The 21,051-nt window shown below is 36.6% G+C and overlaps 1 long non-coding RNA gene across 2 annotated transcripts; it reads right to left on the reverse strand.

Moving 5' to 3' along the window:
• Nucleotides 1-247: 247 nt before the first annotated feature.
• On the reverse strand, nucleotides 248-20,781 carry LOC107202596. 2 transcript variants are annotated; one of them, XR_001520746.1, is made up of 7 exons: nucleotides 20,594-20,781; nucleotides 15,399-15,504; nucleotides 10,339-10,509; nucleotides 2,991-3,063; nucleotides 2,840-2,892; nucleotides 2,533-2,634; nucleotides 248-513 (listed from the first exon to the last, which is right to left on the reverse strand). It is a non-coding gene; the product is annotated as an uncharacterized LOC107202596 (long non-coding RNA). The 2 variants fall into 2 exon arrangements; XR_001520748.2 differs by lacking the exons at nucleotides 15,399-15,504; nucleotides 20,594-20,781 and adding an exon at nucleotides 12,052-12,139.
• Between the last annotated feature and the right edge of the window lie 270 nt (nucleotides 20,782-21,051).

Raw genomic sequence — 21,051 nt, forward strand, 5'->3', positions numbered from 1 at the left:
AGAAATTTCATTACTGAACAGGAACTTAAAATTTATGACACATAACAGTTGAAACTCAGGACAACTTTTAAGATCTTCTGATCACTTCTATCTCTAGCACTTCCTTGGCAGCCAGTGGCTTGGACTCACAATTAGCAACTATGAGTTGCTGGAAATCAAAATTCGTAACTTAGATTTAAAGTGCAAAAACTTTCAAAAATATGGCATTAGCAAGAAAATATTCACTCTCACTGACAAAATTACTAGACAATTATGTTTATTAACAAGCAACTGAGACCAGAGTCTCTGCTTAACAGAATCTGTGACACTGCTAAAGATGATATCCTTGTTATTGCCAGTTACAATAATATATCTGGCATATAATAAGTAGCTTAACATGCCCAAATTAATGCACATTAACTGTAATTGTTGCATTGAATTTTAATGACTGTATTCAAGGCTTTGTTCCTCCCACAGCTAGGATTGCTGGCCAAGAGTTAAGAGCAGAGATTCCACTTCCTCCCATGTCAGAAGCTATAATAAGAGGAAATGGAACAACATCAATCTACTTTTCCTGACAGAGATTATTAAGCTTCTGGTAAATGCAGAAATATAGTCTTGCTTCAGTTTCAAGATTATAATCTTGTTGGAGAAATTAATTGCTAGGAAGAGCAATTTTTACCTCTAGGCTGGTAACTCAAACACTGCCAAGGTCAACAGAGTCAGAGCTGATTGAGAACATTTCTCTGACCAAAGCCTCAGCAGATGCAGCTTTTGTAGAGAAAGTTGTCTGTGGAAAATTACTTACACTTTTCACACCCAGACTTTACCACCATTGGAAAAGGCAGTGGAAGGACCATCTGAGAACATGGACAGACTTCTCTTAGTGGGGGATCTCTAATGTCTTTGATGGCTTTGTGAGATCCAATGATCAATGAGGAATTATATTTATGTTGCTTATAATATACCTCTTTACCTCTGATCTAGTACATTTTGTCAATAAAACATTCTCAGGAGGATTTCAGATCTCAAGAGAATTTCAGATCCTTTAGTTAAATTATTAGTGCAGTCTGTACATTTCTCTGAAGTGTAGAGGAAAGGAAGTGCACTTACAGATTTTATTTTTTTCGCTTAGTGGAATCAATAGAAAAGTCATTCTTACACTCTCAGCATTTTTGCAAAAAATATTTCAACATCTGCCTTCAAGTCCTTCCCTCATATCTGCAGCAACAGTTGTGACTGTGTAAAAGCTGCTGGGGACCTTTAATGGCTCTACATGGTTCATTGTGATCAAATCTCACTGGGAATGCCTTTACTTTCCTCAGTTACACACTGCAGTGCTCATTAACTTATTCCAATACTGTAAAGATTCCACTTGTACACTTGTAGGAAAAGCAGAATGACAGCATCTGCATGGTACAAGTGGGTAAACAATAATGGTAACACCATGGCACAGTTCAGATTCAGACTGAAGCTACTCAGTCATGGACTCTGTGATCCTGTTTCTCTTTATAATAAAAATGAATCACTTCAAATACCCAGAAGTCATCATAACATGGTTAGTCCTTACTTGGTAAAGGACAGTTAGGGCATTTTTCCTCCACAAAAAAGTAGCTTGTCCAAAATTTTAAAGCCTCTAACACTTTGATACTTTCTTTCTGGTACTTGCATTCTATTATTTGAATTTTTAGGATTCCTTCTCACTAACTTTTATTTATAGCCAAACAAAACCAGAACATAGTATTTTTGTTTCATAAATAATGAAAAATGGTGTTCTCTAATATACATTTTGCTTTGTGAAGAGGAACAATAAGTAACCCACACATTATTTCAGGGCTGAGGTTAGAATACTGAGGATACAGAGTACTGCTGTCACTTTACTATTCACAGTTTGTATTTTTTTACCATAAACAGTATATCTCTGATCTCACAGCTTTATAGCCTCATCCATAATCCCAGAATAATATTTTCCAGACACACAGAGCAACCATATACAACATGGTTATAATAAATTTTATTTTAGATTAAGAAAAACGGAACCAAAACAAACAAAACAAATAGTATTTTATAATATGCTACAAATAGTATCTCTCCTCTCCATGATGGAAGTAAGTAAAGGTGCAAAACATAGAAGAGCAAGACAACAATGACAATTTTTCATACACACTGTAATCCAACATATTTGTTTCTATATTATTTATTCTTACTCCTGTGAAAACTTCAATATTTATTTCATATATTGTGTGCCATCTCACAGCATTTTTTAAAGTAGGATAACATTATAACTGATTTCAAGCTTTGTACTTAATCCACCTTGAGAAGTAAAACACAGCCCTTTAGAAACCATTTTAGGATAGCTGTCCCTATTGTGGAGATTATATAGAAGTAAAGAAAAATAACTTCAAAAAATGAATGCTATATATAGGATTCATTTTTATGCTTGCTCTTCTGTTGGAAATTGTGGTCATAACAGCCTTAAGAACCCCAGCAGGATATATTTTTTTCCTTCCTAAGCCTTTGGAGCACTATCTATTTGTAGGTATCATATATTACCTCTGCGTGGGGCTTGCAGATGAAATCTATTCCAGGAGTAGTCCTTGTTGGGAGATTTCCAGAAAGCCATCTGTTCCCAATGGAGCATCTTGTCTGCCTTCCCTAGCAATTAGAAAGCAGCAGATGAAGATGCAAGGCATAAAAAGGGAGAAGGACATGAAAGAATAGAAAATTATGTCAGAAAATCTTGTTTATATGAAGTAATGTGATAACAAACTGTTAAAAACAGAGAGGATGTAACTACCTGAAACAATGGAATATTTTTTTTGTAAACTCTCTGTAATAACACACAGGTCCTGCAACTCACCCACTCTCCACCAGTCATCACTGCTTAGTTGAGTTCCTCACTGCCATTAGTTTCTGATGAATCAAAATAAAAAAGATAGACACAGTTACTGTACTTCATGGAGAAAACAATGGCTGTCACACACTCATGAAACAAAGACATTTGGATTTACCTTCACAAAAATATATTTTATTTTGTAGTTATAGTCCATTTGATTCTCTGATTCTGATACAATTATATTTTATCTGAAAAATGAAGAAATTGGTTATGATACTAACATACATATGATTCCAATCAGCAGCCTGTGATAAACCACTGTGTATTAAACCATAATTTAAGATATAAAAACACCTTTCTTTTGGTGAGTATATAAAAACACAAAGGGAGAAACCGTTGAACTATGTTTCTCTCTGAAAGATGTGGATGTGGTCTAACCCTAATCACTTGTGTTCCTTCTACACTTAGCAGAAAGAAATCAAAATCTCCAGAAAGTTTTAACCTTGTTGTGTTTGATGTTTTTCTTATCAGGAATGAGTGCTCTAGAAGTGTCTGCACCTGAGGGAGCCAATATAACTACCTGAGACTACACTGCTTGCATTTAAGCAGTTCTCATTAAATAAGCTGAATATTTTGCCAATCGGTTTAAAACTTAATTTTAACATCTAATTTTATTGATTTTTCTTTTTTTTATCTTTCTGAAAATTAGTGTAAATAAAGTCTTAACAACAAAAATACGGCATTTTAACTTCATGAATAATCTCATCTTGGGTCCTTGACAGAGAAGGAAATGATTCTGAGAAAAAAATAACAACATGTAATTTCTTCAGGAAGAACAGAAACAAAGTTAAAAGCAATGGATTGGTGTTCTATCAGAATGAAGTAGTATAACTAAAGAACAACTCACAAACACTCAGTTTGGACCAAAATTATACTAGCTTCTTTAGAGGTGGTATTGAGAACCTGACGTAGATGCCAGGATCAAAATTGGATATGGATATAGAAATATCTTGAACATGTTAGAGTGATGAATACTACTGGGAATTGTGTCATCATGGGAAAATTTTCCAGCTATAAAATGAGTTATAAATTAGCAATTTCTCAACAATTCAACTAACTAAAAAATTTAAGTAACTAATATTGGTAGAATTCAGTTATATCTGGATATATTAGTTGATAGCTTTACATCTTAATGATTTCGTGACTGTATAGGGAATAAATTTCTTTTTGAATCTCCTTTTCTAAATTAAGAATGTTGTAGAAGACCTAAAGAAAATAACTTAAGTGACATCAAGACCATTCCAATTAAATTACATTGAGGAATAAACAGAAATTATATATAGGTTCCTATATGAAAGGAGAAATATGAAAAATTAAGAGTTCTAACGAGTGAAGTCAACACATGCAGAAATTAGAAACTGAAATGTGAAAGCGAACAAAATTTCTTTCAATATGATTTATCTAAGCCCCAGAAATTTGTAAGGATGGGAATCTTTTTAAATAAGACTCAAAACAAATGGGACAGTCTTGATTTATAACTGAAATGAAAAATCACATAGGAATAATAAAACTCATTTAGGAATAATAAAACTCATTTAGGAATAATAAGACTCATTTAGGAATAGGAAGACTCTATAAGGAGTGGAAAAATCATGAGAGATACATCTTGGAGAATAGGAAATTTAAGAATAAAGTCCAAAACTCTTGCCAGAACTCTAATTCAGCTAGTCATTGCAAAGGAAGTTAAACCAAATAATATAAAGCTTCTCAGCCTTATTAGCAGAAAAAAGAAGGAAACAAACTTTCTAGGAAGTGGGGAAAGAAATGATGCTCAAATCAAAACACAATTTTTTTTCTATTTTTTTCTGTTTTTAGACTAAGATGGTTGATTGACATAAATGTATGGTAATGCAAATGTCCAGGCCACATGGATTGTCTTGCTTATAGGAGGGTGGCTACTTCCAGTACTGATAAGAAAGCTGTAAATACCCTTGCATAAGGCCCTGGTATGATTTCATCCAGAATGCATTAATCTCTCATACCTGGTAGACAGAAAGAGAAGAGGATGATGACTGAGGAGACAGAAAACTTATTTTACAGAAGACACTAAAGACCTTGCATTTATTTCAAAAATAAGGGAAGACTGAGAGCATCAAAAGGTCACTGGGAATCCCGTTTTCTCTTATCTTTACTGCAGGAAATTGAAAAATTGGAAAACTCTCAGAAGCTGTGTGAAAGTAAAGATAGGCCTTAGAAAAAATAATAAGCAAGTTAATATAAAAATGTAAATTTAATAATAAAGCTTTATCCATTGTTTTTAAACTATAACAAGCAGGCTTTGTTAAAAACAAAGTGTACATGTAGTCTTAATGATTGGCTTAAGCAAACACTTGTAAGCTTTTAACATTATGCTACTGGCTAGAAAGTTTTTTAAAAGGCATTGTAACCAAAAGAATTTAGCTGTTATTATAATGGCACAAGTTTTCAACATCTTTCATATCTCACCTTGTACTGATGAGGCTGATGTTGAATAAAAAACTCAAGGAGTGCCTACCTATAGCCTCATTCCGTTCTTGATAAATAAAGATCCAACACCTAGCACTAGCACTAACTGTTTTCCTCCCTTATGACTTGTTTCAGGCCAAGATTCCTGTATACATGTTTATCCAGAGGGGATTTACAAGGATGACAGGACGGATGTGTGTTGTGCCCAAGGCACGCAATCATCTAGTGGCTGATGCACGAACCAGGAGCACAGGCTCTGTGCCTCCCAAGGCCACAGGATGGCTCATAGTCAGCTTCTCTTCACCCTGGGTGAGTATTCATCACCTAGTCCATGTGAAAAGTACCATCCCTGTGTCAGGGGTACACCCAACTGGGGCATACCCTTCTGGCCATGCAAATGTGGCCCAAGTGGAGCACCCAAGGGACATGCCTGGTAAGTCAGAATAATTCTTTAGCATTAGGTGGAAAGTTAAAAACTGACTTTGCTGTTTGAGACTTATGTTTTAAACATAGTGTTTAAAAATGCTAGATATCACTCCTATATAACCAGAAAACTTCACAAGGATTTTTGTAGAGGGAAGTCAATGAACATATGAAGAGCCCGAATTCAGAGAATTCTTAAAATTACTGAAAGATTTTGCCATTGAGCATGCATAAGACAAATTTTTAAAAAATTTAAGCTGTCACGGGATCAGAGGAAAAGTGTTCTTGCACAATTATGATGTGATTAATAATTAGGAAACAAAAGGTACAAATCGATGGAGAGAGATAATCCAATCTCACAGGCTCCCTGCTAGGACATGAACTGTTCAACATCTTCATAAATTACCTGAAAACTATGTGAAATAATGAAGTGACAAGTATTCCTTATGCAACACAATTATTCCTGACAGTGAAGAATTACAGAATGATCAAATGATGCTAAGTGACTGAACAATAAAAAGCATATGAAATTAATTGCCAATGAAGTCAAAGTAAAAGCCACATGGTGGCTCTCCCCTGACATTTAGTTATATGTGCGAAACACTGGAATCTAAGGTAGCCTAATTTCCTGGCTATGCAGGAAAGAGTCTTAATAAGCATATGTGCACACTTCCCTGAAAACTTCTGCTTAGTAGCATGTGACACTGACAAAATGTTAGGATTATTAAGAAAATACTGAGGACAAAAAATAAACTGGATAAATCTCTGTTACATGCTGATGGGGGTTTCAATAATGTGTCTTGGGTCCAATGTGTATTTATATTGATCCCATCTGTACAATGACAAAGTGGGTTGAACTTATATTGGCATCTTTTAGAGAGAAGATTAAAACTGATCTCCTTGGAAAATAAATGCTTGGTAATGGGGTCTATCCTGCAGTCTGTCTATACATGGGATCTATCTACTATCTACAAGTTAGTGTCTATTTGATGGGCATCTTTGAAATAGAAAAAGATATGTAAGAGTGTTCTAGGGAATTACTGTCCACTCTAATTTTTAAAAGAATAGAGATGACCAGGACTTTTAAAACAAATAAAATAAGTAGTTTTCCTTATAGTACCTAATTACTTTGTGGAAATCACAGCTACAGGATGTTGTGGAAGCTAAAATTATCACTGGATTCATAAAGGACTAAATGGATCCATAGCAGAGGGGCTATTAATCACAGTGGTCTGTATGTTGCTTCCAATTCATACCTAAAATACTGGTTGCCAGAGATAGAAATATTTGAGAAGCAGGATCATTCTATACTTGCCTGTTGTATTGTCTCTCTACATCCCCTCTCTCTGGGTATCATTTGTTCATCTCATCGAAAAGAAGATATTTTTATATATTTTTCCTTGAACCAGTGTGAATATTTCCAGGATTTTATATTTTAGTAGATTGAACTGTGAAGAATGAAGACTTTCAAAGCCAAGGCTTAGTTAATTCTACAAAAAATGAGCAGCGTTGGTCACAAAGTATGATTAGGTAGGATAAGAGCAGAAAACTGCTAAATGAACAGAAGAATAAAATTCTAGGATGTCTTTCAGGGTGGAATAGTAAGAGAGAATTTTTAAATTTGGTTCAAAATTAAGAAATAAAGTATTTATGAATAGACTATAGCAACATGTTTTCCTGTGATGGTGGTGACCCAAGCAAGGTTTCTTCTACTCCTATGTCCTAAACAGAAACCTGAACCTTTTGAGACAGCCCATCACTAATTGAAATACAAAGCTCTGTGCACGAAGTTGAGCTCTGTTGCTCTAAGCTCCACCTTGAAGTTTTATTAACATTTAATGGTAAAAAGAAAGCTAATAAAACTGGAGGGAAGCTGAGATGCCCAAGTCATAATTTTTATGAGGCATTACTACCACAGAACAGAGGAAGGATATTTGTGATACATAAAGATTTCTCTCACCCTTTGCGTGTTTTTGGGTTATCATAACCAATTTGCACTTTGGGTAATAATTTTGCTCTTGGCCATGTCTTTGCAATGTCAAAGTGATACTAGTACCACTGAGACGAAATATGTCTCATCTTATGCCTCACTGTCATGTTTATTAATTTTTTATGGGTAAATATGTGTAGCAAACTCCTAACTTAGAAGACTAAAGACCAAAGCTTTTAAGCCTGATGTATGTGTGAAGTCAGTATGACTCCCCTTTCATAATCAAAAACTAATAAGAATACTGAGTTAAGTAATCCTAAGTGATCAGAAAAAGCAGAAAAAGTAAGGAAACAGCAAGGAAACCCTTTTCCAGTTTCTGTTGCAATGGTTATGGAGTTCATGGCAAATTGTCAGTGCTGCAGGAGAAGCAGATTGCAGTGCCCTGACACACTTTCAGCTGAGTTTACAGTGTGTCAGGATGTTCAGCTGTGTGAGAAAAGAGCAGGAATGATTCAATATGATGGTATGATATTTTTTCCTGGTGTGTTTTTTGTATACACATAAACACACAGCCTGGAGGAGGCAGAGCAGCTGTGAAGTAGATACGGCTTCTGAGCCATTGAATTTCGGTCAGAGGAGCACATGCTCTGTGAGTCACTGCACAGCACTGATGGGCTGGATGTTGTACCCTGGATAGGACAGTGATGTCAAAATGTTACTCTTTCCTTTTTCAAAGAAAAATGAATTGGTTGACATCATTGTTCTCTGTGTGCATGCCACAGACATATCATCTTGCCATAGATTCCTTAATAAAAGTTATTGACTTAGGGGCTCTTGAAATTTTAAACTGCTTCCAGTTAAATCCAGTGTATTATTTTGGTCATGGTCTAATTAAACCACTCTTTGGTGACAAATTCCATTTAAAAAAAAAATCAAAACAAATAAAACCCCAAAAATGTCCAAACTCCAAAATTTACATCCTATTTAGTTATCAGGAATATCTGACATTATCATAAAGTTATGTGTCTCTATGTATAGTATACAGTAACAGTAATTGCAAGGAAATAATGTCTTAGCATGAAGCACAAGCATAAGCCTACTTTATTTATCTTAAATTACTTCAGATGCCCTCCTCAGATTATTGAAGAAAAGAATTTCACAATGGTTTCTCAAATTCAATTACTAATTATTAAAAAGAATGTCTTGGGAAACTCCCATTTTTAAATTCCTGTGGTAATTTTAGCAATTACTTAAAAGGAACTGTAAGAATAAGAAAAACAAAAACCCACCCACCTTTTTTTCAGCTGTCAAAAAAACAGATCTTATAATAGTTAATAACACTGTTTCCTCATTTCATCTCTTCCTCATCTGCTTTCTTTCCTTTCTTCCCCTTCACTTGTTTCTCTGCCTGTCAGTTTCCTTCCTCTGTTTCCCTCAAAACATCCTATTTCCTGCTCCTTTGCTGCATGAAAGTGTTCTCCTGTCACATGGTTCCCCATGCTGAGATCCCCTTTCTCTAGAAACATCCTGCCTGTTTGCCTCATCACAGCACCCACTGGCTGGGAATTTATTTCTCTCAGCAGCTGTGCAGGAGGTTTCAGTGTAGCTGCTGTGCCATTTTCACCAGAGTGACTTCAGTGTCTGCCCCTTTCTCTTTTGTAGAGTTGCACTTCCCCACTGCCAAATTCATTGTGGGAAACATACCTTACTTCTTGTCTAAGGAATCAAATGCACAGTGCTATTTGCATCATTTTACATAATTATATACAATATTTATATTGCTATTAGTCCAGCTTAAAGTGTCCTTTATACACAGCTATACACTTCTATATAGCTGTTTCAAGCAATCAAAACCAGGAGTCAATTCATGTTGGAAAAGCACAGCATTAATAAAAATTTGAGCTATAGCATTGATCCATGCACGATGATATTTTACTGTGGTTACTTTTTCATTATAACCAATGGAAAACCCATCCAATTATTGCTTCCTAAAACACCATATTCTTCAGTTTAATCAGAAGTATATTCATGTGAACATGGTACTACTACTAAACAGGACAGTCCAGCTCACTGCTAAAATCTGCCTAAATAGGTTGACCTCTTGTGTCTGACTTTCAGGGCCTTCATTTCTGATAACTTTGAAAGTGAAAAGTCCTTTTCTTATGGCTCTGAGAAGTAGAACTCAGTCTTAGATTAAAATAGTAATTTTTGTAAATTTTAAATATTTTTTGGTCAAGTCTTCACTGTGAGTAACAACTCAGTCTTAAGCAAAATTGATGAAGATTGAAAAATCCATTTTTTCAATTAAAGGAATCAATTAAAAAAAATCTTTGAAATTATAACATAAAACCACAGCATGTCAGGTTGTTTCACAAGAATGTCAAAATCATTACTTCTGCATTGAATTTAATTATGGCTAATATTCTACACATAGCTGTGTATTTTTCATTATTTTAATTTTTCAACCACAGCTATTTCTTTACACATTATTTATCTGCTTCACCTTGAATTTGGAACCCCTTGAGTGCAGTTATGCAAGTTGTCCCTCTCTCATTTAAGTTTCCTAACCTAAAGACAGAAAAAATAGAAAAAATTAGAAATAAGAAACCAGCACAAGAACAAAGACCTCTCAAGCAGCCTTCAGTGTAACCTTGTATCACTTCACCTTTTACTCTGGTCCCCAAACACATCTGGTCACAAGTGACTCCAGCAGCTCAAGTTTCCATGGACCTTTCACAGGAATTGTGTCTGACTTGTTCTCCAATGTCCTTCAATGCTTAAACTTGCTTCTGCCACTCTTATCTTCCAGTTCTTCTATGAAAGCACCAGATGCCACCTAAAATGAAGTTTAGCCGTGTCAGAGGATTTCAGATTTCAGAATTTCAGATTTTGAACCATGCGAGTTTACAAGAAAACTTACAGGGAGAATGTGTGACTACAAAATTCAGCCCAAATACCTGACAGACTGAGATGCCTATTGGTAGCTATTGTCTATGAAATAAGTGTGAATCTAATCAAATTAGGTAGGAGAAGTCCAGCTCCTGGTCCTGGTTCATAAGTGGTATTTTTGGAAACCTATGGCATGCATCTCATAATTGGTAAATATACTTTGTGGGGAAGATATCTGTCATGGTTTGACCAACACAAAATCTCTTTGATTTTTTTATTTACTGATGAATTTCTAGTGGTTTTGTTGTTCTTTTTGGTGGACAGTGCTGACAGATCAAATGTGATTCTTGGTGGTTATTCTCCCTTTCTTCACAAAGCACCATACCTCAGCATCAATTACAGATCTTTTGGTCTTCTACCACCAATTGAATGTGAAATTTGAGCTAAAATCTACTAGGCTGGCCCACCAACCTGATCCTGCTTAAGGATACAGCTCTGCTAATTGTCAGAAGATTTTTTTTTTTTTTTTAAATTATTACATTTGAATCTCTTAAGTAAAATCAAGCTTATATATTTCAGATGTTGAATTATTTTGGCAAAAATGGAATTAATCCCTACTACACAATTATGTGATCAGGCAGAAGAGAGCCTTCCCTCCCTGATTTTTAGCTTTTACAATAATTACATTAAAATTAATTTTGTCTGTGTGTGCTAGTAAAAAGAGGGGAGAATTTCACAGGCATGTGAGGGTTACTTCAGTGGCACTGAAGTTGTTATTTCCACATTTGACCTACAATTGGAATAGCTAGACATATCTATATTAAAAAACTTACACTCATGTTTATAGAATTCTTAGAATCATAAAAAAACACGCTTATGCATTCAGAACCAGAGAAGGTTGTCTCTTCTCTGAGCTTCTCTGTTAGACAAAGCAAAAATCTCCATTCAATCATTTAGTCATGAAGCCCATGTCTTCTGTTTGAGGTGCAGCATGGCTTCCACAGAAATATTAAAGCATTGCTCAGCCATTGTGGGACACAATAAAATTGTAAGTGTATTGACAGTACTGAATCCAGTATTCATCAAATCTTCCACAGCATTTGAGGGAATGATGGGACTGACAAATTGAATGCAGTATCTCTGGAGGTCCAGAATGTAATCTCATAATAACGAGATCATCTGCTCTCAGTATGACAAACAGCAGTGTAACACATTGTCAGTATTTACAGATTATAAATAATAATAATAATAATAATAATAATAATAATAATAATAATAATAATAATAATAATAATAATAATAGATCTGTTTCTGTAGTGCTTCCAGTGGACAGCAGCTGATCATGTTTACTGCCTCCAGGGGAGGAATGCCAAAAAGAAACAAATTAATCTAACCAGCTGTGGAGCTATTTTTGAAAAGCTAAGGAATTCAGTGGTTGCTCTCTATTCCCTTTAAAGGTGGTAAAGCAGTATCTCAAAGCTATCCGTACAGCTTTCATACAAAAAGGGGTTTTGATTTGCTTTTTCGGTGTTTGAGGGCTGTGCAGGAGCCGCGCGGAGCACTCGTGCGTGTGTGTGATGCACACAAAGAGCGCTCCGTGTCCGCTGTCTGCAGTCCAAGGCCCCTGTGCCCGTCACTGCTCCTGCTGAAGGAATCCCCACGTCACAGGCTGCCCGAGTGTCGCAGGGCAAGGCCCGCAGCGCCGCGCTCGCCCCAAGGCCGCGCTGTGCCCCGACTCCCTCACGGCTGCGAGCGCGGCCCAGCACCAAGGTCTCGGCCTGCCGGAACCCCGCACTGCAGCTCACAGGGCCTCGCCTCTGCCAAGGACATTTAAATGAGGGTGAGTGAAGAAACTTAGGAAGGGTGTGATTTTGAGTGTCTTGCTCAAACATGCTGTAAAACCAGTCATCAGTAAAAGGAGAAATGCCATAAAAAATGTTTCGCTGTATAAGACTTGGCAGGTTTTCCCCGGCTCCCCCAGCAGCCTTTTTTCCCCTCTTTTTTCCTCTGGCAGTGGATATTAAAAAGATCTCAAAGACATTTATATGCTGACCAAAGAAACTCTTTCTATAAACAAGCAAAGAAGGGTTTATATTAAATGTATGCTGTTTATCATTGCCATTGTTGCAGTATATTAAGATAACAGGCGAGACGAAACATTGACAGCTCCTAAAGCCACTGAATAAACCTAAGCCTGCACGTAAGTTGCTGCCTGGGGCTCCTTAAAACTACAGCCTTGGTTTTCCTCCTGCCTATGCGTGTTGATTTCTATCAAAACGAGTTAGAAGCAACTCATCTTGCCTATATAATTCCATGCACACTTCCTCTCACCTCCAAACGGGAAGGTCAGTTTCTGGACAAACTTTGTTTCTACAGCTTTGAAAGAGTCTGTTGTGTTTCACTCTGTTTTGAGTGGTGTAATTATCAGTAATTATTGGGAAATGAGCAGGAGTCAGAGGCAATTCCAGAGCCACCCAGAATAAACTGCACATTGTTGCAGGATTGCAGCATGGCTGTTTTACAGAATTAACGTTCTGAAATAGTTGGAAGTGACAGTTTCCTTTCCAGGGAGGGAAGAGGGCAAAGAGCTAAGCTGCTGCTTTGAGGTTAATCTCTGCATTCAGGAAGAATTTTGAGCTGGAGACCATAAGGGCATGGAACAGATCCCTGCGTAGCCCACTTTTCCTTTTAAGTGAATCTTCTTGGGTAGGTGCTTTCTCTGTGCCCAGAGAAAGACTTTAAATGTCAGAACAGGTGGAAAAACTTCTTACAGAACATGTAAAGGCAATCAATGATATTTCCTTTAAGGAACACCGAATCATAAGGAAAATTACAAATAATTATATTATTCAGTTTAAATGACAGCCTTTGAAAGATGGGGGTCTTAGAACAACTGACTTAGTCACATTTTAAAATAGTCCTAGTGCCCTTTTCTTTTCAAGTAAATTAATAAATAAATGTCATGTTGCATGAGTTCAATTAACTGTGAGATAATGAGGACTGTAGAGCAGAGACCTTGATGGGTCACTGATTGCTAATGGACTACAGATTCTTGTAGGTCATGAGTTCATTGCCAAGCTGTGTTTAAAGATTTATCCTTTTTCCATGTATTTATTTATTTATTTATTTATTTATTTATTTATTTCCCTTAAAAAACTGCTTAATTGCAAAACAAAAGTGGCTTCATGATCTGGATGTAGATACTAGTGTCCACATCTAGACTGCTATGAATAATGGTTGTGGAGACTCAAAAGAGAGTCACATTTCTCAGAATATTTGGCAATAGAAATTCCTCTGCCATGAGGATACATCCCAGGTCAGCAGTACCCCCTGATGGCAGTGACTGAACAGTTCTGGAGATGTGGAATAAAGGGGATCCTGGAAGGGGTCTGTGGAACATTGCACTGTTTTTTTCCTTTGTTAACATTTTTCTACTGCTTCCTCAATGCCGACTCTGAGACCTGACTGAATAATTTATTTCCATGGTGGCAGATGCAAATGAAACAGGACAGGTATTTGGATCCTGTGTCAGTGTGACCATGGAGAAGATAGCTACATCACTGCTACTAAATGAACTTCTGATTTCCACATGCAAGTTTTCTACCTCTCATCTACCCACAAAAAAACCACATAGATAACAAAGAAAGACAAAGGTGCAGAATTTAGAGATGTATATCCAGATGTGCACATGAATGCCACAGGCTACAGGAAGCAGCTATAAAGCAGCACAGCACTGGCTTGTAGACCAGATGCCCAAACTGGGATGAAGAGAGAGCAGAAGAGCAGAGGTGAGGAACGAATGACAAGAAAGAAACTGTTTTGCATTAATCTATAGCAATATCAACTGTACAGACTGTTCACAACTGCCTGACTCAGGCTCTTACGTACAGCAACACTCCTGGGGTTTGGTGCACAAATAAAGACATAGAAAGGTTTAAGGTTCCACTGAGTCTAGAGCTGTTTTTGCTGTTCTCACACTGTTACATATGCATAAACCAGCTGCCTGGCCTAAACTAATCCCAATTGTAGTCAAGTTTGTTTCCTGATAAAAACATGTATATCTGAATAAAAGTCTATTTCCATTTATAAGTCCATACATTTAAATTCAAATACATTTGTTCATATGGGTAAGAAGAATATGCATAATTGAAAAAGAGTCCATTAGAAGTGCAGAGAGGAAACAAAGGATGTGAATTTGGTGATATGAAGGTGAATTATTAATATCATGTATTAGTGCCAGACATAATACAAACAGACACTGACCCAACCATGAAGGTCTGACAGTCTTTAAAAATTATATTTTCCACTTCTTCTACTCTAATCCTAAGCTATTCTAGCTCTGGAAGCAGTCACCACTGCTAAATTGTTAGTGGGTTTGAGGACATTAAAGAGAAGAATACCTTAGTGAACATTTGTCCTTGGGATTACAGACAATAGCACTCCACTTCCACTTGCAGCATTTATTTTTTTCCTTTGAATGGATGCTAGTTATAAGTGCATGACAATACATCCTACTGACTGTGCAAACAGCCAGAAAGCAAAACAACATACAAAAATACTTATTCCACTTGTCATGTGTGCCAGCTTCCTTTTACCAACACAATTTTATAATTGAAACTTTAATATACATTTGTGAGTTAAAGTACAGAAAAGCTTCATTGAGCTTTTTTTCTGCATTACCAAAAAGTAGATTTTTCATTTCTCAGTTGCTCTGCCTTTCTTCCTCCATCCAAAATAGGAAGAGTTGCCAAAACCAGCCAAATCTTGCACTAAAGCACAATCTTTGCTTTCATAATGTGTTCTGTCCTACTAAGCAATTGGTAGTGATGCACTTACTTCAGGTTTTACAGGGAATATTCCATAGAAGAATACTTGGTTTTGGCCAAAGATGTCATTCCTCTTCAGCAATGTGGAGTTGTATGGTTCACAAAGCAGGAGTTACCTGGAGTGAGCATATGGAAGTTAATTGCAACAATGTACTGACAGCACTGGTCATTGAAAGTTTCTCCTAAATGACTGTTCAGCTCAAGAGAAATACAGCTATTTCTTTCAGATGAAAATATGTCCAGATGTTATTTTGGAAAGAAACTCCTGACACAGCTTCACTGATTGTAAAATTAGTGTCACTGCACTTGTCAGAAGTTCCCCTATAAATCTGAGCTGTGAGACCTTGAGCAACTTGTGAATAGGGAAAAATACTGTGTGGAACAAATTGATAATATTTCAGTCATATCTGGTTTTGAAATAGTGTTTTAAGTGCGTATATACTTCCAGATATACAAGTAAGGAAAATGAAGGCATCTCATACTGTGAAGAGATTTTTGTTCTCTGTTCTAAAATAAGCTAAACATTAAAATGTTTTATGTTTAATTATGCTTAATACACTTTAGATGCAACTTGATCAACACAAACATTAATAAAAGAACCAGTTCCCCACCCCCCTCAACCAAACCAGAATGGTATTCACCATTTACAAAGGCTTTAAAATAAGAAAAATTTGATTGTCATGGACCAGACTAAGAGATTTGTGACTGTGGGATATTGAAATGTGAGAAATTTGGTTTATATCTGTTTTTCTGAGCTACAATTAGTAATGTCTATGCTACTCCTCATAGTTGCCAAGTCTACTTTCATGTACAGTTTTTAGAACTGTATATATCTAGAACAAGTGATATAATTTGGCTGAGATATTTACTAAACCATTTCCTAAATCTCCACAAACAATGAGAAGTACAAATGGAGGAAAGTTCAAGTAGCTCCAATAACTTTCCTGAAATCTTAGTCTAGTGGCATTACATTAACAAATGTTTAAATATCTGATTAGATGGACAGGCAAGTGTTAGTCTCTAAGTACAAAGGGTTGCCATTCATAGGCCAGACCAATTTTCTCCCGTGTGACTAAGAAAGCAGTGCTTACCCCTTTTGGCAGCAAGATCAGAGGAACGGTGGTCTTCTGTCAAAAGCTTTTCCCTCAAGGCATAGTCCTAGGATCTGATGTGGCAATAATTTTCTAATTGCTACTAACTGCTCCTTAAGGGCTGGATTGAAATGGAAGCCTTTGCCTTTTCTTTAACATGAATCAGCTGAATCAGAGCTTTTACTCCTGGTGGGAAGTTTAAGACCAAGATTTCAGGTTTAAAGACCTTTTTTCCTGGAAACCCTTGGTATGGAATGCTTGTGTGTTTAAAATGAAAGGAGGCTGCTAAAAGCATTTTCAAAGTCTTAACATTCCTCTTACAAACTGCTTTTACAATAAATTCTTAGAAATTCATTATGCTTGCAATAAACTTTTAGCTTGAAGCAAATTGTTCTATAATTATCTGTAGCAGGGCTTGTGTGTTGTCCTCCAAAGCATCTGTTCCTGGGTATTGCTCAAGGGGATGCTGGTAAGGACTGCAGATCTGACCCTGGATACAAGTCCCGGGATAGCCAACCAGCTGGGCAATAGTGGCAGCTGAAGGTCTGCTCCAGCCTCCCTCTCTCTCTCTCAGCAGGATTAGTCACTACACTGGGTCAGGTTAGCCCTGGTTTTGTCCAGTTGAGTCGTGGAAAGCTCTAAAGATGGAGAAGCCACTCTCTGGGTAACCTGTTCCCTTGCCATACTGTCCAAGTGAAGAAGCCTTTCCTGATGCACAGCCCGAAACTCTTCTCAAACTGCAGCGTGTAGATCTTGTGCTTTGTTTTATCAACTCCTGCCACCAAGAAAAGTTCAGCCTCATCACAACTGCAGCTCCATATTGTAGGTTTGGGTTAGGTTGCCTCAGTTTCCATTTTTGACAGACTTAAGGATCCCAGCATCTTAAAATTTTATTCACAGGTCCTGAGGCATAGTAGTAATTTTTCTGCTGGACCGTGTGATTTCTGAGCAACATTTTTGAATTAGGTGTCCCATAACACACATTCCAAGAGCAGCCTCAGCAGCACTGGCTAGTGGGGATACTACCTCCAGTTTATTAACTAGCCACTGCAGTCCTCCAGTTGTAGCCAAATAAGCAGACAAAGCATGCTGTTGGCTGTATCCAGTGTGCCACTTGCCATAACCCAAGTAATTCTCAGCAGGGCCCATATTCCTGGCCTGTACTGATGCAGGTGGTTATCCTGCTCTTTGTTGATTGTCCTGACACATTTCTATGCTTTGAACAAGGAATATTTTCTTAGTCTCTATTTTCCACACAAAATAGGTATTTGCTGGTATGTCATTTTTGTGGATACTTTTTAAAATCTTTTGATGCTGTCAAACTTCTTAGAGAATTGGGTGCAAAGAAAATAAATGTGGCCTTTCTGTCACTGTAGACTTAAAAATACATATCAGATTTATTTAACAATATAAATCTGTTTCCAGAGAAATATAACAGTTGTATATACATATTAATATAATTGTGTATAGTTATATATTATATAATTATATAGAATATAGATGAAAATAATATATTATAAATATATTGTTTATATATAACAATAAGTTTCTAGAGAAATAAAGGCAGAGTTAATGTATTGATTTATTAAAATGCTCTCATCTTCCCAAGAAAGAGCTACCTGATTACACTTAGCTGAAACTAAGCTTGACCAGATTTTAGGGAGGCAGCAGACAGGAAACAGGGACATGTTTCCACTTTTGTTTTGTTCTCCTGTGTTGTTGTAATTGACTAAAAGCAATTTATAATTAATCAAAACAATTATAATTTATAATGCAATAAATGTGTTGATTCCCAGAATTCATATATCCTGTTAGTTTTTCATTCACAAATTGTGAGTATTCATATTTTATTTTGTAATCTGATGATTACCTAGTCCCTGAAAAAAAATAATTGCAATATTAAATAAAACTTTCCCTTTTTTCAACATTGGTGTGTATGCTTAGATACAATATAAAGAAAAGCAAAACATGACCATTCAAATGTAAAGTTTTCTATTGATAAAATCAGGAATATTGAAATAACCATTTAACACGTATTGTTGACTGCATTTACAGTGTTTGACACACTACATAATAACAATACAATCATAAAGGCTGAGTTACTCTTTCCATAAACTACATATTTTAGCAGCTCTGTACTTTTATCATTGCATGGATGTGAAACATATAGCCTTATTTTGAAATGTTTTCTCATCAGGAAGTTTCAGTAGTATTAGAAAAGCTTTTACAGAGGAAAGCATAAAGGACTTGCAATAGCTAGAAAGCATGACATCATTAAAAAGCAATGAATGTTAGGAATATTCCTGTTCTAATCCAGGCCACACATCCTGCTGCCCTGGAAGACTGCCAAGCTCAACATCCTTTTAGGGTTACAGGGCAGGCTGCGGCCTTTCACAGTTTGCTTTAGAAATCTCTGCATGTGGAATATTCACTGGCAGGCATTACAATAAAATCTAAAATTACTCCATCAGAGAGCTGGTCTTCCACCCTTCCTGCATTCTTCTCTGACAGTGAAATTGCCCAAAAAGAGCTTTATTGCATTTCATAGATTTCTGTGATGGACTGTGTACTGAGATGATCAGGGATGATTTTGCACATAGGTTCAACAGCATGTTCCACTTGAGAAAAAATATTTAGACTGCTTAAAAATATGTTGTGATAACATTCTTTTTAGTTCCATTGCATGAACTCATTAGGGCTCAATTCTGTAGGCTTTTATCTGTATTTTCAGTGAATGTTTCAGATGACCAGAGGAAAAATGATTAGACCTTTCCTTTACACAGCGTGGCTGTCACATCAACTATACACAATATTGCTCTCTGGGGCCAGGCACTCTGCCACGCTAAATCCTTTTGCTCCATTCCTTTGGGGGAAAAGGGAACAGAAAGCTGCAGCAAAATGAAGAGTGAAAGACTCCTGAAGTAGTGGTCTTTTAGCTGACAAAAAATGAAAAGCATAAATTATTTTAGGATGCTGCTGTATTCCCAGTTAATGTCCTCAGAGCATTCATAGGAGATAGCTGTACTGCCAGCACCCAGTTTAGATGATGAAGTAAGATTATAGACACAGACTCTGTCATTTGTTTGAGAATTTAAGGTGCTTAAGGAGTAACTTCGGGAAAATATTACTTCTCTGACCAGCCAGTGGAAAGAGAAGTTTTCTCAGGTTTCTGCAGCCCTCTAAACATGGATAGTAGCTATTGTTTGGCTCTCCCAATTCACAGCACAAGGAATATATGTATCTATTTTAGTACATTAAATATTAGGGTGTTCATTAGGGGCCTTTAACTCAAGTGTGTTACAGGTGCTTCAGCCAGGTGATTTGTTAATATCCCTTTCTTCCTAGACTTCCAAAACCACCAGTGAACTTTCCTTTATAAAGTACTCAAATTTTAATTGTGTTCTGAATCCAACAATAATATCGATAATGGTCATCTGAAAAATGTGGGAATTGAGAGAAGGAGGCCACAGTCTTTTGTAGCACTTTAAAAGACGTGTTTTGGAAAAAGCCTGGAATAATAAGTTCCTAACCCTTGTGCTGTACTCCTGCACCAGCTGAACCAACATTTACTATTCCAATCTATATGGTTATGCAGCAAGTGAACAGGTGAAATTATCCAGCTAAATATAACTACTGCCCCTTTTTCCACAGATTGACCTGTGATCTATTTTACACCATTGTTTCACAAAGGGGGTGGCACCAAGACCAGGAGCTATGAAATGCAGCACAGTTTTTTAAGCTGTCTTTGACACAAAAACTAGAATCTTTTGAAATTACATACAGAGGCACATAGATTAGGTGTCCAAAATACAACAGCTGAATGAAATTCCTTAGTTACTACACTTTCATTTTGTTCTAAAGAGTAATTACACTTAGACTGAAATATGTTACAGGATATCATACAGAAAAGCAGGATTTCGTGCCCAGAATTCTTTATTAAGTGTTAAGTTAAAAAGCCCAGTATGAAAAAGTATGTTTAGAAAAACTGTACAGGATTTTTATGTCAAAATCAGTCCCTATAAACTGGATGATTATCTGGAATAAGTCATCCATAAATAGCCATACTGAAAAAGACAGCAGGAACTGATGATTTATAAGAAATAGAGGCACTTACCAGTCAAGACAATCCCAGAGAGACAAGATGAGGGAAACACAGACACTCTGAAGTGTATTGTTACAATGGTAATCACATCAACTCTTTGTCTTGCTGGTTTGTAACTGTTATTCTGTATAACAGGAAAGGAAGTATAGTACAAAAAGAGTCTCAGGATTTGTCTATGGTTCCCATTTCAGTGTTGTGTCTATCCCTTTGCTTGGCTGCAGAATATATAACACCTTAAAAAAACTGTGGCAACAAAAGTTCATGGGAGCCTGCACACTCTTTACATTATGGTGCAATGTTCTCTGATATTCCTTGTCAGAAACCTTGAAAAGTGCAGTTGTCTAGAGATGAAGGATGACACGCTGCTCTCCTCTGGCTCCTTTATATCTGATGACCAGATATCTGAATACCTTCCTCCTGGAAGATCCACATCGTCCTTGACAAGGAGTTTTTACTGCAGGATCTGTCTC

This window comes from Parus major, chromosome 3, assembly GCF_001522545.3.
Source record: "Parus major isolate Abel chromosome 3, Parus_major1.1, whole genome shotgun sequence".
Lineage (NCBI taxonomy): Eukaryota > Metazoa > Chordata > Aves > Passeriformes > Paridae > Parus > Parus major.